At 54.6% G+C, this 25,818-nt stretch overlaps 1 long non-coding RNA gene and 3 other non-coding genes across 4 annotated transcripts; all 4 read left to right on the top strand.

Annotated features, from left to right (window-relative positions):
* Window positions 15,370–15,439, top strand: MIR99B (microRNA 99b). Its single transcript, NR_038512.1, has one exon. It is a non-coding gene; the product is annotated as a microRNA 99b (primary transcript).
* Window positions 15,529–15,608, top strand: MIRLET7E (microRNA let-7e). Its single transcript, NR_038521.1, has one exon. It is a non-coding gene; the product is annotated as a microRNA let-7e (primary transcript).
* Window positions 16,005–16,084, top strand: MIR125A (microRNA 125a). Its single transcript, NR_038541.1, has one exon. It is a non-coding gene; the product is annotated as a microRNA 125a (primary transcript).
* On the top strand, window positions 16,701–25,798 carry LOC110261042. Its single transcript, XR_002344787.1, has 5 exons — window positions 16,701–16,725; window positions 23,097–24,345; window positions 24,455–24,559; window positions 24,996–25,152; window positions 25,240–25,798. It is a non-coding gene; the product is annotated as an uncharacterized LOC110261042 (long non-coding RNA).

The following is a 25,818-nucleotide window of genomic DNA, read 5'->3' as shown; positions in this document are numbered from 1 at the left end:
TGCGATGTTGCCACAAGTTATGGCATAGGTCACACACGTGGCTCAGATCCCATGTTGCTATGGCTGTGGCACAGGCCTAGGGCTGAAGCTCAGATTTGACCCCTAGCCTGGGAACGTCCATATGTTGCAGGTGTAGCCATCAAAAGAAAAAGAAAAAGACTCGGATATGACACAGATGTTGCAATTCTGACACAGGGAATTTAAAATAGCCATGATTATGATGCTAAATGTTCCAAGAGAAAAAGTAGATGACATGCAAAAACAGATTGTAATGTACCAGGGAGCTGGAAGCTCTAAGGTAGAATCAAAATGAAATACCAGAAATCAACAACACTGCCACAGAAATGAAGAACACCTGGTCTGTTTGACTGACAGCAAACTAACTCCTTCTCTGCAACACAGAGATGGGTCCAGGAGACAAAAGCCCTCGGCACCTAGGAAGTCCTGATTTTTTATTCTTATTTTTCAAATTTTTTATTTATTTGGTCTTTTTTTTTTTGCCTTTTCTAGGGCCGCACCCGAGGCATATGGAGGTTCCCAGGCTAGGGGTCTAATCCGAGCTGTAGCCACTGGCCTATGCCACAGCCACAGCAATGTGGGATCCAAGCCGAGTCTGTGACCTACACCACAGCTCACAGCAATGCTGGATCCTTAACCCACTGAGCGAGGCCAGGGATGGAACCTGCAACCTCATGGTTCCTAGTCGGATTCTTTAACTACTGAGCCACGACGGGAACTCTCTGACTTTTTAAAAAATATTGAACGTTTTAATTCATGAGCGTGATATATCTCTTATTGAGGGTTTCTTTAATTTTTCTCAGCAATATTTTCCAGTTTTCAGTGTGGAGGTCTTGCAACTATTTTGATAGTTTTACTTTTAGAAATATTGGGAGGTTTGATGCTTTCTGAAAGATATTGTGGGAGTTCCCATTGTGGTCAGCAGAAATGAACCTGACTAGTATCCATGAGGATGTGGGTTTGATCCTTGGCCCCGATCAGCGGGTTAAAAGATCCAGCTTTGCCGTAAGCTGTAGCGTAAGCAGATACAGTGCAAATCTGGTGTTGCTGTGTCTGTGGCGTAGGCCAGCAGCTGCATCTCCAATTCACCTCCTAGCCTGGGAACTTCACAGGTCACGAGAACAGTCCTAAAAAGCAACACCCCCCCATATTGTGGCCTTTGCACTGTGGCAGAGTAGATGAAAAATCTGACAGCAGCAGCTCAGGTCTCTGTAGAGGTACAGGTTGATCTTCAGTCCCCATGCAATGGGCTAAAGGATCTGCTGTTGCCGCAGCTGTGGTGTAAGTCACAGCTGCAGCTCGGATTCAATCCAGGAACTCCCATATGCCTCAGGTATGGCCACACACACACACACACACACACACAAAGATACTGTATTTTTAATTTAATTTTCTAAAGTTGCTAATGGATATAGATGTTATAGCTGTATGTTGATTTTGGTTTTTTGTCTGTTTATGGCTGCACCTTCAGCATATGGAAGTTCCCAGGCTAGGGGTCAAATCAGAGCTGCACCTACAGGCCTACATCAAATCCACAGCAACCAAAAAAAAATTGATAGGTAAGAAGTGGATTGATTCAAAGGGACAGACAGAATGTGGGCCATCTCAAAAAGCAAGAGGACCTTAAAAAAGCCTTTTTTTTTTTCTTGGCTGTGGTTTGCAGCAGCTTGATATGGGATATCAGTTCCCAGAACCCAGGCCACAGCAGTGAAAGCACTGAGTCCTAAGCATTAGACCACCAGGGAACTCCCCATTAAAAAAAAATATTTTTTCTTTAGGGCCGCACGTGCAGCATGTGGAAGTTCCCAGGCTGGGGGTCAAAATGGAGCTACCGCTGCCAGCCTACACTGCAGCCAGAGCAACACCAGATCCGAGCTGCATCTGCAACCTACACCACAGCTCACGGCAACGCCAGATCCTTAACCGACTGAGCAAGGCTGGGGATGGAACCCACATCCTCATGGATACTAGTCGGGTTTGTTACTGATGAGAAACTATGGGAACACCCCTAAAAATATTTTTAATTCTTCGGTTACAGTTTAACATATGGAAATATCTTGCAACAATCTGAATAGCTAACTTTTGAAAATTTTGGACATCTGGCATTCCCATGTGACAAGAATCAGCTGGGGCTGGGCAGGGGTGGCCCAGCTTTATTTTGCCACATTCTCCCACTAAGTGCTATGGTCTCCGATGCACTCAGGCCAAAGCTTGGGTACCATTTATCAGTATACTTGCCCCATTTTTTTTTCTTACCCAGGCCTCGTACTCATTTTTATACCTGTTTTACTCCTGTGGGGGCTTAATTTTATATTTCCTGGGAAAAGAGATGCCTTGACCCATCAAACAAAAATTCCTCCCCCTAGAGACTTACTCTCTGACTTAATTTCTCAAGAGAGGGATTTGCTCAATCTGAGGCTGGAAGACAGTCAAAGCCCAAGACCGCCCCCTGCTGGACAAGGTGCGCCTAGCAAGCTTGGCTGCTAAATCAAAGAGAGACCAAGTCTCCAATTGCTTCCAACACTCTTTTGACATAATATTTTTTTTTTTTAAATAATAAACTAGGAGTTCCCGTCGTGGCACAGTGGTTAACGAATCCGACTAGGAACCATGAGGTGGCGGGTTCAGTCCCTGGCCTTGCTCAGTGGGTTAAGGATCTGGTGTTGCCGTTGAGCTGTGGTGTAGGTTGCAGACGCGGCTCGGATCCTGCGTTGCTGTGGCTCTGGCATAGGCTGGCGGCTACAGCTCAGATTAGATCCCTAGTCTGGGAACCTCCGTATGCCGCTGAAGTGGCCCCAGAAAAGGCAAAAAGACAAAATAATAATAATAATAATAATAATAATAATAATAATAAACTAGGAGTTCCCATTGTGACTCAGTGGTTAACGAACCCGACTAGCATCCATGAGGACATGGGTTCAATCCCTGGCCTCGCTCAGTGGGTTAAGGATCTGGCGTTGCTGTGAGCCATGGTGTGGGTTGCAGATGTGGCTTGGATCCTGTGTTGCTGTGGCTGTGGTTTGGACCAGCAACTGTAGCTCCAATTCAACCCCTAGCCTGGAAGTCTCCATATGCCACAGGTGCAGCCTTAAAAGACAAAATAATAATAATAATAATAAACTAGAAAAGGAATATCGGAGCTTCCATTGTGGCTCAGTGGCTTAAGAACCCGTCTAGTCTCTGTGAGGATGCAGGTTCAATCCCCGGCCTCGCTCAGTGGATTAAGAATCCCTCATTGCCTCAAGCTGTGGCTCAGGTCACAGATGCGGCTCAGATCTGGTGTTGCTGTGGCTGTGGTGTAGGCCAGCAGCTGCAGTTCCCATTAGACCCCTAGCCAGGGACCTTCCATATGCCGCAGGTGTGGCCCTGAAAAAAAGAGAAAAGAAGAGGAATATAGCATGAAAAATTATGAAGAGTATTTTAAATGATTGACCGTATCAAATGAAAAATGATAGACTGTAGCAGCTTCCCACTTACTGGAAATTAAAGAAAATTTTCTTTTTAGAAATAAGCAATGATAGGAGTTCCCATCGTGGCTCAGTGGTTAACGAATCCGACTAGGAACCATGAGATTGCGGGTTTGATCCCTGGCCTTGCTCAGTGAAGGATCGGGCCTTGCCATGAGCTGTGGTGTAGGTCACAGATGCGGCTCGGATCCCGCGTTGCTGTGGCTGTGGTGTAGCTCCGATTCGACCCCTAGCCTGGGAACCTCCATATGTTGCGGGTTTGGGCCTAAAAAGACAAAGAACAAAAAAATCCCATAACACTGTGTACGCATATGTGTCTCCAGAACTCTGCCTCTCTGCCCTCCCTCCCCCCCCTTCCCCTCCTGATCCATAGAGCCGGGTGTGGCAGAGGACGACGGATGCCTGGGCAGAGAGGTGACCTGCAGTGGGATGTCTCAAACGGGGTGAGGAGAGTGTCCACCCAAGGACGTCAGGAACGAATGTCAGACCCTCCATGGGGGGGGCATCCCCGCAGGGGAGGGGGGACCAAGCCCCGTGAGGCCCACCACACTGGGGAGGAGTGGTGGCTGAGATGCAGAACCAATTACACTGAGAGGAGCGAATCCAATCAGTCATCACATCATAGATGCCAGGGACCAGGTTCCCCTTTCTCGGTGAAAGGATTTGCACTTGCCGGAAGGCAGAAAATCAGGATGTCCCAGGTGGTCCTGGCTTGGAGCTGGAGGGGAAGGAGCGAACTCAGGAAGGTCCATATGTGGCTTAGGAACGAATTGAGAGACTCTTTTCCAACTAAGTCAGGAAGGAGACAATGGCTTTCACAATTATCATTTAGCATTCTAACAGTGGGGTTCCTGGTTGCGAAGGAAACCAATGTGGGTTAACTTAAGCAAAAAAAAAAAAAAAGGAATTTATTCAGAGGACTTTGGGCAGCTGACAGATTGGATGAGCAAGCTAAAGTTCTAAGTGCAGAAAATGGGTCAGAACCCAGGGAAACAATGAAAGGAGATGCCTCGCCAAGTTTGCTGAGGGGACAGCCTGGTTCTGTGCCAAGGCCATCAAAGGGAGCACTGGACTCTTCCTGATGTCTTTATAAAGTCTCAGTGTGAGTTCAGGCTGACACCTGCACACTAGCCACGAGGTTTCGGGGAAGGCAAGCATGTAAATTTTAGGTCCTTGGCGGTCGGAAGTGGAACCTCACTGGATAGAATTCCCAGAAAAATATTAACAGTTCAGCTACTCAGTGCAAACATGGTTCTGAGAGTGCTAGGTAACTGCAATTATGAAACAGAACTAAATAAGAGATATAAATATCATTATTTGCGATTCCTGTGATTATATACCTGGGACCTTCAAAAAGTAACTGGAAATAGGGAGTTCTCATTGTGGATCGGCAGAAATGAATCTGACTAGCATCCATGAGGACACAGGTTCGATCCCTGGCCTTGCTCAGTGGGTTAAGGATCTGGCGTTGCCGTGAGCTGTGGTGTAGGTTGTCGAGGTGGCTCAGATCTGGTGTTGCCGTGGCTCTGGTGTAGACCTGGCAGCTGTAGCTCTGATTCAACCCCTAGCCTGGGAACCTCCATATGCCGAGAGTGTGGCCCTAAAACGACCAAAAAAAAAAAAAAAAAGTCACTGGAAATCTGTTAGAGGGAATAGGATAACTCATTAAGGTGTTGAGTTATAGCACAGTTTTTCAACTTGAACACTATTGTCATTTGAACGATCCTTTGTTGTGGACGGAGAGGGAAGACGTCCTGGAGATGTTTTGCAGGATTTCTGTCCGCCCCTCACTAGGTACCAGTAGCACCCTTCTCCCCAACTCTGTTGGGAGAAACAAAAATGTCTCCAGACCTTCCAAATGTCCCCTGGAGGGAGAACAAAATCGCTCCCACTTGCATCAGATTTAATTAATTTATAAAAATCAATAACCATAAAAAATCAAAATCAATAACTTCCATTTAAAAAGGTCCAGTTGAAAATGACAATGGGAGTTCCCATTGTGGCTCTGCAGTAACGATGGCAGCTAGGATCCGTGAGGACTCGGGTTTGATCCCTGGCCTCACTCAGTTGGTTAAGGATCTGGCATTGCCATGAACTGTGGTGTAGGTCAGAGATGCTGCTGGGATCTGGCACCGCTTTGGCTGCGGCATAGGCCGGCAACTGTAGCTCTGATTCGACCTCTAGCCTTGGAACCTCCATATGCCTCGGGTGTGGCCCTAAAAAGACAAAAAAGAAAAAGGAAAGAAAAGAAAAGAAAATTATAATGGAAAATTACTTGTGTTCCAGCAGGAATGACATTGCATGGGGTGTGTGACAAGGATCTGATTGTACTTGTTCATTCTTTATCAGATCTTGATTATTGTATATAGGTTATATTTTGCCAAGTCAAAGAACTTGATAATGAGTTCTGTTTTTTGGTAAATTCCCTTGGGTTTTCTAGGTAGGAGATCCTGTCAGGGCAAAAGATGGCAGTCCTGTCTTTGCATTTCATATTTATACTGCTTGTTTCAGTTTCCTAACTACCTTTCTTAGCACCTCAAGAGCAGTTATAATTGTGTTAATAGCGTGACTCTGCCCCTATGTTCATAGCAACACTAGTTACACTAGCCAAGACATGGAAGCAACCTAAGTGGGCTTTTTGGTTTTTTTTGTTTTGTTTTGTTTTTTTTTTTTTTGTCTTTTTGCCTTATCTAGGGCCTCTCCCGCTGCATATGGAGGTTCCCAGGCTAGGGGTCTAATTGGAACTGTAGCCACCGGCCTACACCACAGCCACAGCAATGTGGGATCTGAGCCGTATCTTCGACCTACACTACAGCTCACAGCAACGCTGGATCCTTCACCCACTAAGCAAGGCCAGGGATCGAACCCACAAACTTATGGTTCCTAGTCGGATTCGTTAACCACTGAGCCACGACACGAACTCCAACTTAAGTGTTGTTATACATACATATATATACATGTGCATGTGTGTGTGATACATACATATGTATGTATAATGAAATATTACTCAGCCTTAAAAAAAATGAAATAATGCTATTTGCAGTAACAATGATGGACTTAGAAATTATCACAGTAAGTGAAATAAGCCAGTCAGAGAAAGACAAATATCATATGATGTCAATTATATGTGGAATTAAAAAAAAAAAAAGATACAGGAGTTCCCGTCCTGGCACAGTGGAAACGAATCCAACTAGGAACCATGAGGTTGTGGGTTCATTCCCTGCCCTTTTTGGTAAATTCCCTTGGGTTAAGGATCCAGCATTGCTGTGAGCTGTGGTGTAGGTCACAGACGCAGCTCTGATCTGGTGTTGCTGTGGCTGTGGTGTAGGCTGGCAGCTGTAGCTCTGATTCGACCCCTAGCCTGGGAACCTCCATATGCCGCGGGTGTGGCCCTAAAGTGACAAAAGACCAAGAAAAAAAAGATACAAATGAATTTATTTATAAAACAAAAATAGACCCACAGACAGAAAATAAAAATAAGCGATCTGTGGCCTCTCTCAGTGGGTTAAAGATCTGGTGTTGTCATGAGTTGTGGTGTAGGTCGCAGATGTGGCTCGGATCTGGTGTTGCTGTGGCTGTGGTGTGGCGGGCAGCTGTAGCTCGGATTCGACCCCTAGCCTGGGAACTTCCATATGCCATGGGGGTGGCCCTAAAAAGACAAAAAAAAAAAAAAGAATAAAATAAAATAAAGTAAAATAGATAACCAACAAGGACATACTATATAGCACAGGGAATTATAGTCAATATTTCATAATAATCTTTAAGGGAAGCGATAGATAGATAGATAGATAGACAGATATAAATGGATGGATGGTTTGTAGATACATAACCGAATCACTGTGCTGCATACCTGAAACTAACTTGTCAGTGTAAATCAACTTATACTTCCAAAATATTTAAAGAATAAAAATATGTAAAATAGATCTGGCGTTGTTGTGTGCAGTGGTGTAGGTCACAGATGTGGCTCGGATCTGATGCTGCTGTGGCTGTGGTGTAGGCTGGCTGCTGTAGCTCCAACTGGACCCCTAGCCTGGGAACCTCCTTATGTCATAGGTGCGGCCCTAAAAAACAAAAAAGAAAGAAAGAAAGAAAGTTATTTGGAGTTCCTGTAGTGCCACAGCAATAATGAATCCAACTAGGAACCATGAGGTTGCAGGTTTGATCCCTGGCCTTGCTCAGTGGGTTAAGGATCTGGCGTTGCTATGAGCTGTGGTGTAGGTAGCAGACGTGGCTCGGATCCTGCATTGCTGTGGCTGTGGTGTAGGCTGGCAGCTGTAGCTCTGATTAGACCCCTAGCCTGGGAACCTCCATATGCTATGGGTGCGGCCCTAAAAAGCAAAATAATATATATATGTAGAATAAAATCTTAGATTCTAATCAGCTCTGTTGAGGGATGATGCATGAATGAGTGAATGATCGATTGGCCTGTTTTGGGTCACATGCCCAGGCGACATGCTTTGGGGGGTAGGGAAGAAGGGCGATTTGCCAAGACATTTTTTTTTTTTTTTTTGCCAAGGCCATGGCATGTGGCAGTTCCCCAGCCAGGGATTGAACCTGGGCCACTGGATCCTTAACCCACTGCATCACGAGGGAACTCCAAGACATTCTTGCTAAAGTCACGTGGGTTCCTCACAGGGAAGACCAGAATGGGAAGTGGGTGGCAGCTGACAGGCTTGAAAAAAAAAGAGACCTACTCCCACTCCAGTCTCCTGGAACCTGAGAATGACCTGCCCTCTCTTTTGCTGAGATTAGAAGAGCAGAGCAGTTAAGGCCCTTCCGTGTTCAGATGACTGGAAAGCACGGCCCTAAGGGGAAGGGACAGGCTGTGGAGAAACAATCTCTCCAAAATCACACCAGCGTTCCCGCTGTGGCGCAGCAGGTTAAGGATCCAGAAGTGTCTCTGCAGCAGCTCAGGTCACTACCAAGGCACGGGTTCCATCTTTGGCCCTGCGCAGTGGGTCAGGGATCCCCAGTGTGGCCGCAGCTGTGGCCAAGGTCTGAGGTGTGGCTCAAATTTGATGCCTGCCTGGGAACTTCCAAATGCCATGGGTGTGGCCAAAAAAAAAAAAAAAAAAAAAATCACACCAGGAAAGGCTTCATAGTGCGAGTAAGGTTTGTCACCTTCTTCCCACCCACACCCACCATACACACAGAAAAGGTTCCTCCACCCCCAATCCCTACAAGTCCACCAGGGGCACAATGCCACTTTGGATTATTTAATGGCTCAGTGGGAACACCTGCTGCAGCTGGATCATCTGGTATTTTGGGGGCTCAGCCAGTCTGAGGATTATCACACCTGTGGGGATTAAGTGATGATGTAGGACAGTCTTGAATTTGGAGTTTAACCCCCACATGGACACATTCTCTGATGGTGCGATGGGATTATCTCGGGTTTGGGGTTGATCCTGCCCATGCAAGGAGTCTCTGCAACTTGGATGTTTTTCCTAACTGTGCCCCCTTTTCTACAGCGTTAACAAGCAAGTCCTCAAGTCAGACCAACTTCAGGGCAGGTGGAGTGTCTTCCTGGCTCACAGCTCCTGTTCCAGGAACATGGGGATGGCCTTGCGAAGGGCGGGGTTTCAATTTTCCATTGGCACCACCGCTGCTCCAAGGGATAATGAGAAAGGCGGAGTTTTTCTTTCTTTCTTTCTTTCTTTTTTTTTACTTTTTAGGGCCTCACCCGTGGCACATGGAGATTCCCAGGCTAGAGGTTCAATCAGAGCTGCAGCTGATGGCCTACACCACAGTCCCGCAACGCCAGATCAGAGCTACGTCTGCGACCTACACGGCAGTAATGGGTCTTAGCCCACTGAGTGGAGACAGGGATCAAACCCACATCCTCATGGATACTAGTTGGGCTCTTAACCCCTGGAGCCACTGCAGGAACTTCCAGAAAGGTGGAACTTGATAATAAGAAAGGTGTCGCAGGTCTGACAAGAACGGTGGTCCTTGTATGCCAGCGTCTGATGGGAGTGATGGATCCAGCATCTCAGGTCATGGGAATGGTGGACCCTGAGTCTCAGGGGCCGATGGAAAGGGATGGCGGGGATCCTGAGTCCCGGGGGCCGATGAGAGTGGTGGAGCCTGAGTCTCAGGGATTTGTGGAAATCGCAATAGCTAAGTTGTAGGTGCCAAGGGATTTTTCAACCCTGTATATCAAAAAATGATGGAAACAGTGGTTCCCGTGAGTCACTAAATGGAAGTCTTAACGTTTCAGGAACTAACAAGAATTGTTCTTTTATCCCAGAGGCAAGGCCCAGCCCAGCCCATAAACCGTTTGTTATTCATCCGTCCCTCCATTCATTCATTTGTCTCCCTGAGCCCTGGCTCTGGGCCACACCCTATGCTGAGTGATACTGAGGACCTAGAGGTGACTCAGACCCGGATGGTGCCCTTGGTGAATTCCCAGAGACAGACCCAGACATGGAGACTCACAACACGGAGAGATCAGGGCCAGGACGAAGAGGCAGCAGGGTGGTGTGCTTACCACCCCGCCCTGACAGCAGGGCATCTGCGGTGAGTGTAGCCTGAACCAAGTCAAGGTGCAGGGCCTGACAAAAAGTCCTTCATCAAATTCGACTCTGCACACATGTCAAGTCTACCCCGGGGCCGCAGAGTATCCCAGGGAGGTTGCATATTTCCTCAGTGGCAGCCCATCTTCAAAGACAGGGCATGGATCTTGGCGCCAGAGAGGCCTGGGTTTAAATCCTGGCTTTGCCATTCACTCTGTGAACTTAGGCAACTCACTATTGAGTTCCCTGATCCTGACATGGAGATAAAAGAGTTCCAGAAAATAAAACTGCTGTGTGGATTGAATGGGGAGTAACAAATACCCAGCCCAGAGCCTGTCCCTAAGTAGATATTCCATAAAGGGTATGATTCATCATTATTCCTGTCATTAGTAACTAATGACAACATTTAAAGGAGCTAGAAGAGGAGTTCCTATTGTGGCTCAGCGGTAACAAACACAACTGGTATCCATGAGGATTCGGAGGAATCCCTGGCCTTGCTCAGTGGGTTAGGATCTGGCGTCTCCATGAGCTGTGGTGTAGGTCGGCAGCTACAGCTCCAATTCAACCCCTACCCCGGGAACTTCCATATGCTGCAGGTGCGGCCCTAAAAAAAAAAACAAAAAGAGTTCCCCGGTGGTGCAGCAGGTTAAGAATCTGGTGTTGTCACTGCTGTGGCTCATGTGGCTGCTACAGCATGGGTTCAATCCCTGGCCTGGGAACTTCCACATGTTTTGGGCAAAGCCAAAACCAACAAGAACCACAACAGTTATTTTCATATTCTTAAGCATTAGCTTCTTTATGTAAAAAAAAAAAACCGCCCTCCCAATTGATTGATTGATAGATGAACACATATCTACAATGGAAAACTATACAGCCACTAAAGGGAATGAGGTAGCTCTCTAAGTGTGGCTATAGGAGGATCTTCAGGATACAGTGTTAAAAAAGCAACATGTAGAATAATTTGATTCCACCTGGGAACAACAACCAAAAAAAGGTGGTAGGTATAATATCTGTGCATAAATGTATAGAATTCCTCTGGAAAGATACCCAAGAAATGGGAAAGCAGAAGCTGTGCCCAGAGAAAAGTGGGCAACCAGGGCCATGGGGAGACAAAACTGCATGTTCCGCTGTTGGAGCCCCAGGACCCTATATTCACGGCTACCTGAATGTCTTCCCTAATTGTCCCCACGCCCCTAAGGGCCACTAGTCCCAAGCGGCCCAGAGCATCTTCCCTCTCCTGTTCCCCCTTCTTCCTCCTGGTTCCCCAGCGGGAACGACTCGTGTCCCCTGTTTCGGGGTCAGGGTTCTGGCTGTTGTACCTTCCCCTCTGCCATCGCCGGCACCCCCCTCGCATCCCCGGCCCCACCCCCTCCTCTCTGGTCCCAGGGTCCTAGCCTCCTGCTCCAGCATCCTCCTCCCCAGCCCCCAGCAGCCTCTCCCGGCTCAACTCTCCCCCCACGGGCCCCAGAGGGATCTTTCTGACACCCAGATCTGACCCTGCCCCTCGCCCCGCGCGCGACCCTTGGGTGAAAGTTCCCAGCCCGGCCTTCCCCGCGCGGGGGGACCTGGCCCCGCCCACCGCCTCGGCTGCTGCTTCCAGGCTCCTTGGCTCGCGTCCTCCTGGGCTCTCGTCGGCCTTGGCTGCTGGGCTCTTCTCCCAGAATCGACCCTCGCCCCTGCTTTCCTGCCTTTGAGCCTCAGCTTAGGCTGTGCGCTCTGCCCGGAACGCCGTTACTGCTGTCTGTCTGCCTGTCTGTCTCTCAACGATTCAGATCTAACGTCTCCCGGGTCTTGGAGGTCACGCCACAACCACCGCCTTCTCCGGAGGTCCTTTCGGCTGTCTCCAGCAGAAAGGATTCCTTCCACCCCCGGGCTCCCACGGCCGCTGGTCTCTCCCTCTGTCATACCCCGGTCGCCCCGGATTGGAACTGTCTGCATCTGGGGCCGTCTCCTCCATCAGACCGAGAGCTCCGTCTGCAAGGGCAGATACGGGTCTGATTCACCTTTCAGTCCCCGGTGGGTGGGTGGGTGGAGAGACCCAAGCGGAGGGAGGAGAAGGAGGCTGGGAGAGCTGAAAAGGGGGGGGGGCGAGGAGCAGACCCTGATGGGGGTGGGAGCGATGTAAGGAGAAGGAGAGAGGCGCGCAGCCCGAGTCGGAGAGCGAGGCGAACGTCCGGGGCCAGGAGGAGGCAGGCGGGCAGAGAGAAGGCAAGGGAGGCGAGGTGGAGGGGACGAGAGAAAGCAGAGAGAAGAGGGAGAGACGCGGCCCCGGCCCCGGGAGGAGGAGGGGGGGAGGGAGGGAGGAGTGGGAGCGCCGCCCGGCCCTGCCGCCTCCCGGCCCCTTTTGTCCCTTCCCTCCTCCCTGCGTCACGCTCCCCGGCCCGGCCTCCCCTCCCGGCTCCCTCCCCCGCCCCGCTCCTCCTCCCCGGGGCTGGATGGAATTTTTTCCCCTGGACCGGGGCCAGCTCCGGGGCAGGGGTGGGGGGGAAGCCAGGCCGGACTGGGCCGGGCGGTGGGGAGGGGCCGGAGCGGGGGCCCCCTGGGGAGGGGGCTGGTCCGGCGGGGTCCCGGGCGGGGAAGCCGGGCCCGCGGACCCGCGAGGAGGCGCAGGCCGGAGGGAGTCGGGGTGGAGGGAAGGAGGATGGCGGGGACGCCGGGAGGAAGGGGAGAGGCCGTCGGGCGGCGGAGGCGGGGAGAGGATGGAGAGCTGGCGGCGGTGGCAGCGGCGGCGGCGGGGCCCGGCTCAGCCCGGCCCGGGGGGCTGCCCACCGAGACCCCTTCCCCTCGACGCGGGAGCGGCGGAGCCGTGAGTCTGCGGAGAGGGAGCGGGATGGGACCCGGGGCCCGGACTCCGGGGTCCCTAGGGGAGGAGGCAGCCCGGGCCCTGGATTGCTGGGTTCTCGGAGGAGGGGGTTGGGAACCCAGACTCCAGAATCCTGGGAGGAGGGGACTGTGGGCCTGGATTCCGGGGTCCAGGAGGAGGAGCGGGCAGGGAACACCTCCTGGGTTCCACTGGGAGGAGAGAGGTGGGGCTGGGGTAGCTCGGTTCGGAGCTGGCGACTAAGGCTAGATGCCCTCCTGCGCCCTCAGGGAAGGTGGAGGGAGAGAGTCTGGCTTTGGAGGTGCCGCTGGCGGCGGAAGGGTTAATGTCTGGCTAGAGGGGAGGGGGAGGGGCAGGGAAGGGGCTGCGGGGCTTTGAGGGGTCAAGGGTGAGCCGTGCAAGTGGGAGGGGGCCGCAGAGGAGGGGGGAGGTTGTCTGGGCTGCCAGACAGGCCAGGGTCAGCGGCGGGGGCAGGGGATGTCTGGCGGAGGAGAGGCCCAGCATCCAGGCTCCCTTGGGGACCCGGGATTCCAGGCCCCTGCGCCCCTCCTCCCTTAGACCTGGGAGTCCGCAACCCAGCCCCCTCCCCCAGAATTCCAGAATCTGAACCCCTAGCCCTCTAAGGTCTAGGACCCAGGAGTCCCGGCCCCCAGCCTCGTCTGCCCTCAGACCTGGGGGACTACATTCTGGCCCCCCACTCTCCACGAAACCCCGGAGTTCGGGCCCTTAGCCCCTTCCTTCCCCGAACCCAGGAGTCCCCACCTCCTCTTTAGCCCCAGCTGGAGTCTAACCCTCTGGGGGTTAAGGGGGCGGGGCCAGCTGGTTGCCATGGTGCCAGACTGTTTGGGTCTGCTCTCTGACCCTTGGGGGCTCCCCAGGGTCTGCAGTGAGGGGGAGGGGCCCCAGACCTGGGGGAAGTCCAGCGCCAACCTTGTCCCCAAATCGGGCCTATGGGCCTATGGGTGTCTCCACCCAAGGCCTTGTCCAGTGACCTTGAACAAGTCCTGACCCTTCTCCCTGGGCCTCAGTTTCCCCGAAGAGAAATTTGCTGGCCGACTGGGGAGATGCTCAGGTCCTGCAAATCTTTGAGATTCTCCGCTTCCCCTCTCCTCTCACCCCCCTCCTCAGGCCCCAGGCAGCCCCGGGGCATGCTGGGAACCCAGCCTGGGCTCTGGGCCAGGTTGTTGGGGGGGCGGGGGCAGCCTCCTCCCTTCCCCTTCCTCCCCACCTTGGCCTGACTCTCGCCCCCGCCTGAGGGTCTGGGAGGTTGGGAAGGAGGGAAGGCGGATGAGAGCTGGGACCGTAGACCCGTCTCTGGCCCCCTCCCCCCCATTCAACCCCCCACCCCACCCCGCGCGCGCCTCCTCCGCCCCCTTCCCGCCTCTCCTCCCCCTCCTCAGCAGGTCGCTACCCCAGCCGTGGGCCCCTTCTCGAACCACCCCCACCCCACCCCCAGCTCCAGACCTGGCTCCGAGCTGCTGCGAGGGGAGGGAGAGAGGGAAGGAGAAAAAGGGAAGGGGGGGGAGGAGAGAGACCTGGGAGGGAGGGAAGGAGAGAGAAGGAGAAAAAAGGAGAGAGATCGAGAGATGGGGGGGAGAGGGAGAGCGACAGAAAAAAAAGGGCGAGTGGAGAGGGAGACGGGGAAATTGAGGGAGAGAGAGGAAAGGGACAAAGACGGAGGGAGGGGGGAGGAGAAGGCGAGGGTGCAAGACGGAAGGGAGAGGAAAAGAAGGAGAGAAGAGAGAGGAGAGGAAACCAGGAGATGGGGGAGAGGAGAGAGGGGTGGACTGGGAAAGGCAGCGCTCAGGAGAGGCCGAGCGGAGGGCGCCGATGGGCAGGGCAGAGCCGGGGACCGGCTCACCGAGGCTGGAGGAGCTTGGAGCGGCCGCAGGAAGAGACAGCAGGCCGGGCAGAGAAGCAGAAAGATGGAGCTGGAGCGCTGGACTGAGGCGGAGGCTCTCAGGTGCATCGACCCAGCCCCGGGTGGGGTAGGGGACCGGCTGCCGCTCTGCAGGCCCGGCCCCTCCCACTCCGCGGCTGCCCCGGGGGGCTCAGCCTTCCTAGCTGCAAAATGGGGGTGCTAGCGGCCCCTGGCGCTCCTGCCTGCGAGATGCCAGAGGCCTGGGATGGGATGGTAGCCATCAGGGCTGCCACTGGTGAGAGGCCGAAAGAAGGGCGGAGAAGGAAGGGGTCATGACCCAGGAAGGCTCTAAAGGTTTTGTCTCCCCTGGGCGGCCTCCACCCAGGTCCTGGATTTCCGAACCTGACAGGTAGGTAGGGAGCCAAACTCCCAAACAAGTGAGGTTCCCTCTGACCCAGAGCCGGGGAAGCCAGGCTGGGCCTTCCCCAGGGAGGCAGGCCTGGCTGGACTCCCGGCTCTGAGGGAGGGGGCTGAGGGCTCGGCCTCCCCGGTCCCCTGTGGACCTGGACTTCTGAGTCTGAGGCAGGACGGGGCCTGGATCCCCGGGCCCCTTGGGGGAGGAAGGGCCGAGGGCCTGATTCCTGGGTTCCCTGGGGAGGAGGGGGCCGGGGGCCCGGATTCCTGGGTCCTGGCACCCACCCGTAGAACCGACCTTGCGGGGCCTTCGCCGCACACAAGCTCGTGTCTGTGGGTCCGTGTCGGGGGCTCTCCATCGCGGCTGGGGCCTCCCCGGCCCTCCCCGCCCGCCCTGGCCCCCTGTCTGTCCGTCTGTCTGTCCACCTGCCGCGCGCCCCGGGCTGAGGTAGGAGGTTGTATAGTTGAGGAGGACACCCACGGAGATCACTATACGGCCTCCTAGCTTTCCCCAGGCTGCGCCCTGCACGGGACGGCCCGGCGGGGACTCCTGGCCCCTGTCACCGCCCCACCCCGCCGGGCTCAGGGGGCTGCTGGGAAGAGAAGCCGGGCTGTCCCTCCTGGCCTCGTCCCTGCCTACCTTCTTTCCTCCCCTTCCCTCAAAAAGTTTCTCTCCCAGCTAGAAATCTGGCTTTTTTCCTGTTCTTCTCTCTGTCTCTCCATCTCTGTCCCCGCTGAGTCTCTGCACAGCGGCCGCTCAGCCCCTGACTCCACCTGACTCCATCCGTCTCTTATGATGCCTTCTGGGTCTCTGGCTCAGTTGCTGTCTTTTGGGCCCTCGCAGGGTCTCTGTCCCTTTGTGCCGCAGCCCCCCAGGACCTGGCGGGGGGTCCCCCCCACACCACACTGCCGGCCTCTGAGTCCCTGAGACCCTTTAACCTGTGAGGACATCCAGGGTCACAGGTGAGGTTCTTGGGAGCCTGGCGTCCGGCCCAACCACCAGCCTGGGGACTGCCGGCCCGATGACCCCACACACCCTTCCTCCCCTGAAAACCCTAGAGCCTGACATTTGACGGGGGACACTGAAACCTGACCTCTGACCTCTGTCTCATGGGCCCCTCCCCCTCCCCACGGTGACCTCACAAAAGTCACTAGCTTCTCTCCAGGCTGAGAGCCTCCGTGATGGCCCTGCTGGCCCCAGCGAGCACCGTCCCGTCCGCCCTGGTGGCCCTCTCTGTCTTCGGGGCCTCCGCCTGGGCCTGTCTCCTCTGCTTCACGTCATACAATGAGCGCCTCCAGATCTGCCAGATCTTCCCCGGCCTGGAGAGCCCGGCCCTGGGGAAGTGTGAGGAGGCCTTCACGGAGGCCTTTAAGGGCCTCCTGGACACTGAGATCCGTGAGGAGACCCCCCCATCCTCCAGCATCCCCCCCCCGGGGGGGCTGTGTGGAGGGAGGGACAAGAGAGGCCTGGAGAGACGGGGTCAGAGACTCAGGACACTGGGGACGTGGTGCTGGGGGGAACCGCATCCCCCAGCTCCTGCCTCCCACCCCCAGACTACGATGAGAGAAGCCACCTGCACGATGCCTTCACCCAGATGACCCACTCCCTCCAGGAGGTGGCCGCCGCCCAGGGTGAGTGGCGCGGGGTCGGCAGCACTGGGAGGCGGGGGTGCGGAGTCCCCAGGAGATGGATGCTGGTGAGGGGAAGGCTCTGAACTTGACAGTGATCTTGGAGGAGGTGATCTGGGGAGCCACGTGAGCGGGGTGACCTTGTCAGGCAGAAGAGTCGGGCAGAGGCTGGTGCGGAGGTGAAGGTAGCGTAGAAATAACTGGGAGTCTGCAGCCAGCTGGGGTCAGGGCGATGGGGCTTCTGGCCGTGGTCGTGGCCCCTACCCTGGGCCTCAGCTGACCCAGCCTGAGCGATGGGACGGCCGCCTTGCCTCGCAGGATGGGCTTGGAGCTCAGGGTGAGGGAGCCTCCCTGCCCCAGTGAGACCGGCCTCAGGAGGAGAGCTTCCTCCCGGGTAAAACGCACGTGTTCCCTGTCGATCAAGTGATGCCGCGTTTTTGCCACACGAGGCTGTGGGAGGCAGGAAGACAGGAGCAGGGAGAGGGCATCATTCAGGTGACCAGCATGGGCAAGGTGGGCCCGCGTGACAGCCTTGGGGTGGGGAGGGCACACGCTGAAGACACACAGGCACGTGACAGCGTGGAGGGGCGTCAGGGCTGGGGTGACCCTCACGGCCGAGGGGGCAGCCTGAGCAGTAGTCACGCCATGACACAGGACACCGCCCCTGCCCCCCCATGCGCTGGAGGCTGGAATTGGGAGGGAGGCCTGAGCGCTCCCTCTTTTGCGGCCTAACCTCCACCGTCCAGGGGCTCAGGCGTCATTTCTGCACCTTCGTTCTGTTACTTCTGCTCCCGGCTGTTGCCCACCGAGCTTTTTGACAAAGAGCCCCAAAGATGAGGAGTTCCCATCCATCCAGGGGACCAGCGTGGGGAAGACGTAGCTGGGGGGCCTCCCCAGAGGGAGAGGAAGTCAGCTGGTTGGGGCGGAGAAGGGGGGGCAGCTCCTGACCTCAGGAGACGCCCCTTCTTCCCCACGTAGGCCACCCTGCCACAGAAGGCTTTGAAAAGATGAGAAACAAGTCCAGCTCTGGGTGTAGGCGACCCTTGAGGGCTGTGTGTGAGACGGGGGAGGGGGAGGCTGGGAGGCCTGGGTGGAGGCTGTGGTGAAGGAGGCCTGAGCTGGGGCGGCGGGGATTAGAAAGGTGGAGAAGGGAGCTCCCCGTCGTGGCTCAGTGGTTAACGACCCCGACTAGGATCTATGAGGACATGGGTTCGATCCCTGCCCTCACTCAGTGGTTTAGGAATCTGGCATTGCCGTGAGCTGTGGTGTAGGTCACAGACGCGGCTTGGATCCCACGTTGCTGTGGCTGTGGTGTAGGCCGGCGGCTGCAGCTCTGATTGGACCCCTAGCCTGGGAACCTCCATATGCTGTGGGTGTGGCCCTAAGAAAACAAAAAAAACAAAAAAAAGGAAAGAAGGAAGAAAAGTAGAGAAGAGGGGACCGGGTGGAGAGAGTCAAGGGCAGGAGGGCCTTGGGTTGGATAAGCTGTTCAGGGAGAAGGAAGAGGGTTGGGGACAGCGTTCAGGGTCTGGGTCCAGGCCTGCGTGGGCAGTGGCTCGTCCTGAGATGGGGATCTGAGAAGGAGGAGTAGGCGTGGGGGGGGCAGATGGCCAGCTGGCCTCCGAAATGGTGACTGCAAGGGGCCCGGGAATATCCAGGGGGCAGCCCGAGCCACAGGTCCAGGGCTCAGCTGGTCTGTCCCGAAGGAGCAGGGCTGTGAGCCGGGGAAGGGCAGGGTCAGCTCTCGGTGTGGGAAGCGCCTCTGGGGCCGTAAGGAGGCCGGCCAGGAGGGAGAGGCTGGAAGCTGGGAGAAGCTGGTGCAATGCATTCCGTGGATATTTATTGAATGTGGCAAATTCAGGGAAACCTGTCCCAAACATGGAAGATACTCGGTCTGCAGAGAGCTGTTTATGTTCATTATCTGTCTGAAAGATATCTTTATACCAAACGCCAAGCTATCTGCCCTCAGATTGCTTCTCCGGGGGTGGGGGAGGACAGACAATAGACAAATCAGCGAAATGCTGGAGTGTGTCAGTTGGTGAGCCCCGCTGTGGAGGGAAACGGAAGGAGAAGGGAACGGGGCAGCCAGTGGGGCGATCATTTTAAATAGGTTGATCAGGGGAGGCGCAAATGAGAAGCTCCGATGGAGCAAAGACCTGAACCAGGGGAGAGTGAGAGCCTTGCAGATAATCCAGGGAGAGCCCTTCCAGGCAGAGGGAAGAGCCAGTGCAAAGGCCCTGGGGCCAGTGGGGCTGGAGTGGACCTGGTAGGCCAGTGCTTCTCCAGCCCCACAGTGTATGTCAGAATCTGCTGGGAGCCTATGAAAATGCAGACCCCTGGGCCCCACTCTCCGTTCCTGACCAGTAAGTCTGAGGTGGGGCCCAGCACCTGACACTTCCAGGTTCCCAGGGGCCAGGGCTGCTGTTGCAGGAACATACTTTTGAACCCCTGTGGGGGGCCCTCAGACCATCTTTAGCCATGGTGCCCCCTCTTTCCAGCTTCTACCCAGGGATCATCGCTTCGGCCAGTCTCTTTGGCTTTTGCCCGTGATATGGGGAAGCCATTGGAGGATTTTAAAGGAAGGGGGTGGTCGTGGATCTTACTAAGGCCTTATGGGTTAAGGGCAGAAGCAGAGAGACCAACAAGGAGGTATCAGTGGTGGCTGGGACCAGTGGCAGTGGTTCAAGTGAGCCAAGATGAACCTGTCCCAAACATGGAAGATGCTCGGTCTGCAGAGAGCTGTTTATGTTCATTATCTGCCTGAAAGATATCTTTATACCAACCCTATAAAATGTGTGTGTGTGGCGGGGGGGGGTGGTGGTGGTTATAGCCCCATTTTCCAGATGGGCAAGTTGGGACTCAGCTGGACAGGGAGAACAGGCCAGGAGATAATCTGGATCAGATGTATGTGGCGTGAGGACGCCTGGGTCCCTCCTGATTGGAGAACCCAAGAAATGGACATGCTGACTCAGAGCAGCTCTCGGTGGTGGCAGCAGATACTGTGAGTGTATCTTAACCATGGAGTGGATGGTGTGGTTTACAGGGAAGTGTGTGTACCACAGGTGGTGATCTCTCGTGGAGGCTCTGGAGTTTGGCCGCCTGGGTTCAAGTCTAGCTGTTTGACCTCGGGCCACCTTCTTACACTTGCGGATGGTTAAGCTCGTAGTTGACCCTTTTGTAACCCTGTGTGCCAGGCACTGTTCAAAGGCATTACCCCAGCGATCGCTAAGTGGTACCCGGCGCACAGTTTAGGAGGGGATGCTTTTCTGTCGTATGACAGTAAATCCTCCCTCTTATCCCCGCGAGGCAGACCCTGATATTGTTCCCATTTTATGAATGAGGAAACTGAGGATCAGGAAGGTGAAATACGTGGCCTGGGTCCCATGGGGAGGAGGACGTGGGATGGCTGGCTCAGGTATGTGCTCAGAGCTGGAAGAGCCAGAGCTGAAACCCAGCTGATCAGAAACAGTTCAAAGTCCTAATGGAGCATGTTTGGGGGGAGACTTTATAACATCCGCCCGCGCCCCCTTGTGGTTCACTTGATATAACCCCTGCCCCTTGGCCTCGCTGGACGTTTCACTCCATCCCTATTCCACTCTGTGGTTTCCTAGTTACGTGACATTCTCCCCCTGCCCCGTGGCTGACTTGGTATATCCCACAGCCACCGTCTCCTCCATGAGTCGTTTGGTTTGGCCCATGGATATCCCTTGGATACCTCTTCCAACATCCTGGTCCTTCATTTGAGCATCCCACTCTGACCACATCCTCCTGACCCATCCTGCCATCTCCAGACCACATGCCTGCCTTGTGGCCAGGGAGATGCCTCTAAGTCCTTGACCCCTCATTTTGAACCCACTTCCTGGCTTCAGTGTCCCCTCTCTCCAGCGTCTACCCAGTGATCATCACTTTAGCCAGCCTCTTCGATGCCCTCCTGTTTTGTATGGTTTTAAATTGCAGAGGAACCTACCATGGCTTAAGCAAGCTAGGAGTTAGAAGTTAATTTCATCCATATCAAATAAGGCTAGTATGGCAGCTCCGTTTTCCTGGGGGCCCAAGCCCCTTCCAGCTTTCTGCCTTACCATCCCAGGGTAACCTCCTTATCCTCATGGCCCTATATAACTGCTAGAGCACCAGCCATCAAATCTAAGTTTCAAGCAATAGGATGTAAGAAGGGGAAAGGGATCAATAAATGGCACCATTTCTCTTGTGAGGCTACTTTCTGTAGCTCACACATGACCCTTGTGCTTACATCTCCTTGATCAGAAATTGGTCGTATGAGCAGAGCCAGCTGCAAAGGAGGCTGGGAAATGTAGTCTTTTAGTTGGGGCGGGGCGGGGGGCTATTGCTTTTCCAGCTGAAATGCAGGGTTATGTTACTAAAGAGAAAAGAGATTATTTTGAGGCAACTAGAAATCCTTGTGTATGTTTGCTAGGACTGCTGTAACAAAATACCATAGACCGGGTTGCTTAAATAACAGCAATTTCTTTGTTCACAATTCTGGAGGCTGGAAGTCCGAGATGAAGGTGTCACTGTTTGCAGGGCTGGTTTCTTTTGAGGCCTCTCTCCTTGGCTGTTGACCATCTTCCCTCTGTGTGTGCCTCTGTCTAAATTTTCTCCTCTTGTGAGGAAGTCAGTTATGTTCGATTTAGGCCCACCCTAATGACCTCATTTTAACTTAACTACCACCTTGACACTCTATGTCCAGGGAGTTCCCCTTGCAGCTCAGTGGTTAATGAATCCGACTAGGAACATGAGGTTGCAGGTTCGATCCCTGGCCTCGCTCAGTGGGTTAAGGATCTGGCGTTGCCGTGAGCTGTGGTGTAGGTTGCAGACACAACTCGGATCCCGCGTTGCAGTGGCTGTGGTGTAGGCCAGTGGCTACAGCTCCGATTCAACCCCTAGCCTGGGAACCTCCATGTGCCGCAGGAGCAGCCCTAGAAAAGGCAAAAGGACAAAAAAAAAAAAAAAAAAGACTCTATATCCAAGTACAGTTATTTTCGGAAGGACTAGGGGTTAGGACTTCAACATATGAACTTGGGAAGGACGCAGTTCAGCCCATCGCACCCTGCCACATTCCTGCTTTCCAAAACCAACTCTACCTGTAAATCATTCGAGCCACCCGCTTTGAAAAGGCCACAAAACCTTATAGTTTGGAGGCCATTACAATGGTCAAAACTCAAACATCCATAAGGACAGAGAACATCAAAACAATGAAAGGGGGATAGAAATGAAGAGGCTGGAGACTGGAAAATTTGTGGGTGTGTGCCCTGTCTAAAAGGAACTGTGGAGTTCCCTGGTGGCTCAGTGGGTTGAGGATCCAGTGTTGTCACTGCTCTGGCACAGGTTCAGTTCCTGGCCTGGGAACCTCCACATGCCGCGGGTGCTGCCAAAAAATAAAAAATATGAATAGGTAGACAGCTAAATGAAAGGGGTGGCTGCTATTCAGCTCCAGCTAATTGCTGCCTTGTGGACATACAGTCTCTGTAAGTTTCTTAAAGGGATGCCAAACATTTTATGTGATTTTCCCCAGTTTTACATGGTGGCAACTGATTCCTTTTTCAAAATACTTTCCAGGCCAAATGTAACACATTCAAAGGACGTGAACTGGGGCCACAGGCCTCCAGTTGTGATCTGCATTCCAGCTGGATCCTGGAATTCATTCTACACATACTTACTGAGCACTTTCTAAGACTCAGAGCCCTACCGCTAAAGCAAGACATGTTTGCTTACTTAAGAGGCAGCCGTAAATGATGACGACGTATATTTAAATTATGTAATTGCAGACTGGCGAGAGCTATGAATGGGCTGAATGGGGCACAGATTAGAGACAAACATGGACTGGATTAAATTAGATTTGCGGTCAGAGAAAAACCTCTAAGGAGGTGGCTCGAACTATGACGTGAAGGATGAGTAGGATTGGGGGAAAGATGAACTTGAGACAGAAACCAGCATGTGCAAAGGCCCTGAGATGCTAGCGAATATGGTTCTTTTCCTGTTGGGGGAAGTGAAAGGTGGGTAACAGGGATGGAAGAGAGAGGAAGAGGAAACTAGGCCAGACCGCGTAGGGGCCTCGAGGGCCTTGGGAGAAATTTGGTCTTTATCCTCCCCTTCCCCCTCAACAAGATAACACAGATGATGCCGAGGGGTTCTATCAGAGACAGGCCAGAGGCAGTGGAAGGAAGGAGACTTGGGGTTGTGTCAACCTTGGGGTGGACAGGGTAGGAGGAGGTGAGAAGCTGGGGTGGGTAGTATATACCAGGGACATGGGGGTGGAGAGGGGCTGGGGAAGGGGCGCAGACACGTGGCGGCGAGTCCTGCCAGGCTCCGCCCACCTTGGGGAAGGGTCTTTACTCCAAGAACTGCCTCCACTCTAGGGTCCTTTCGGGTTGCCTTCCCTCTTGCCGCCAGGAAAATGCGCAAGGTTATATCGCAGCTTAAAGAAGGTAAAACAGACCGTCTCCTTCCCTGGGGCCCAGACGGAAAAACGCCACTCCTGAGACCCCCTTCCGCTCCCTGCAGCTCAATCCCCTGGCCAGATCTCTGAGCGGAGCTTCCCTAGGTGGGTCGCTCCTGACCCAAACTCTTAACTGTTCCCACCACTCTCCCGCGCCTCGGACGGAAGGTTTCTTCTAGCTAGGACCGCCGCTTAGCACGGTCCTGACCCAGATGAGCCTGGGCCTCTTCCTGGATCTCTGTGTCTAGCCTTGCGCCCTCTGTTCCTGCTTTCCAGCCGGGACCCCTTAGTGGGCTACTTCTCCCTGACAACACCTCTACCTGGGCTTCCCAATTAGGCCCTGTCTTCTCCGAGGATCGCCCGATCTAGGCCATCAGAGCTGGCTCCGTCTCCTGCTCTTGCGAGCCGCGGGCCTGCCGCCCTTCCCCACCACCCGCCTTAGATGCTAGCTGCAGACCTGTGGCTGACCTCTTAAAGGAATGCTGCAGGCCTGGCTGGGTCCCCAGGTGGAAGCAGGCAAGCCTGGCCCCGCCTACAGGTGGAATGCTGCGGGCTTGGCCCCGCCTCCTAGGTGGGCTGCGGCGGCGGGACGCCGTCCCCTCGAAGGAATGCATCCGGGGCAGTAGCAGTTCCTCGAAGGGAGCTTCAGGTGGGCGCCTGCCGCGACTTACAGGGTAGTAACGCTTCCTCTCTCTCCACAGTCCCGGCCTGCGTCCCTCCCTGCGGTAAGCACTTTATTCAAAGCTCAGAATTGCGGGGGAAGGGAGGTGGTGGGGCCGAAACCTGGGACTTGGAGTAGGAGAGCAGGAGTGAGCCTCTGATCGGAGGGGGCCAAGAAGAGCCCGGGGGAAAAGTAAGTACATCAGGTATTATTCACACACCTGATAAAAGGCGGGTCCGAAAATCAATGCAAGCCAATGGGAATCCTAGAGGCCTGGAGAGTGGTGAGAGCCAGCCAATGAACGCAGGGAAGGCGGGACCCAGATTTTGTCTGGATGTTAGAACTCAGCTTAAACAGACCTTCAGATGACCGAAGGGTTGCGGACAGGGGGAAACGGATGGAGCCCAGGTCCAGCATTCCCGTCCCATAGGACTCCAGGAGGTCGCCCGGCGTTTCCACTGTCGCGGGTGCTACTCCACCGTCTGCGACCTCCCGCTGGACTGCCCAGGTGAGGGGCGTGGCCTTGAAGGGCTTGAAACCTGAAATACGAGTTGACCGACGAGGGGGCGGGGCCGGACGTGTGCGGGCCCAGGTGGTAAGGTGGACCTGTCTTTTAGTTCAGGACGTGACGGTGACTCGGGGTCATCAGGCTATGTTCTCCTGTACTGTGAACTTCCAGCTGCCCAAGGAAGAGATCACCTATTCCTGGAAGTTCGCTGGAGGTGTGAGTCGGGGCGGAGCCAGCGTGAAGGGTCTGGGAGGCGGCTTTTGCTTCTCTAGAGGATGCGGAGTCGGGACGCAGAAAGTGGGACTCGGGGAGCTCGGTCTAGATTCTTGATTCACAAAGCAAGGGGAGGGTCCAGGTATTTAGGGGAAAGGGTCAAAACACTGCAGGGCCAGAGCTCAGGGGCTGGTTAACCCGTAGGCGTTTTGGGCGGGAGAACAAACGCTAGGCCCACGGGGCGGAGTCAAGACTTAGGAGGCGGGGCTATAGGTGGAGGATCGGCGAATAAGGGCTAAGGGTGGGGCCAGGCTCGAGAAGGCGTGGTCTAGCTCGGGGGTGGGGCTTGCACTCGGAGGTTGGGCGAGTCAGGCGGAGAGTCTGACTTGGGCAAGGGCGAGGCCCCCTCCTGCCGCTTCAGTCCGGGCGTCCCGCAGCTCCGGACTCAGGACGTGTCCTACTTCCGAGACATTCCGCGGGCCGAAGGATACCTGGCGCGCATCCGGCCGGTGCAGCCCAAGCACCGCGGGACCTTCTCCTGCGTGATCACACACGACCAGCGCCCCCTGGCGCGGCTCTACTTCTTTCTTAACGGTGCGGGAGGGGCTGGGCTGCGCGACGGGAGGGCGGGGCTACGTGAGGGGTGGGGCTCACGCCTGGCCAACGTGCGCGCCCCCACAGTGACGGGTCCGCCGCCGCGCGGGGAGACTGAGCTCCAGCTCACTTTTCGGGAAGTCTTGCGCTGGGCGCCGCGGGAGGCGGAGGTGATTGAACCCTGGAGCCCGAGCCTGGGCGAGTTGCTGGCCAGCCCCGAGGCTCTGACGTCGGGCAATCAGTGCCTGCTCGCGGCCCTTGTGGCCTTAGCATCAGCCTGTGTGACCGTGCTGGCGTGGTGAGTCCCCGGGACCCGGAGTCCCAGCGTCCGTCTTTCCCCTTCCCCAGATCCGCGATTCTGAATTCCCAGACTGTCCTCCCTCAGACCCAGAAGTCTGGGTCCCCCGCCTCCTATTCAGAAGTCCAGCCCCTACTCCCTCGGGTCCAAGAATCCAAGCCTTATCACCCACCTGTGGGACCCAGGCTCCAGGATCCAGATTCCTGGTCCCTAGCCTCCCCTACCCCCCAAACACCTCCTTGTTTTCCCCAGGATGTTCTTTCGATGGTACTTCAGCGGCAGCTAACAAAGGTATCTTTTCCTTCCTTATCCTACTTACATCCCTAAAATAAAGAATATATTCCAGGAGTTCCCATTGTGGCGCAGTG

Source organism: Sus scrofa, chromosome 6, assembly GCF_000003025.6.
Source record: "Sus scrofa isolate TJ Tabasco breed Duroc chromosome 6, Sscrofa11.1, whole genome shotgun sequence".
NCBI classification, from domain to species: Eukaryota; Metazoa; Chordata; class Mammalia; order Artiodactyla; family Suidae; genus Sus; species Sus scrofa.
This window is presented reverse-complemented; position numbering and strand designations above follow the sequence as displayed.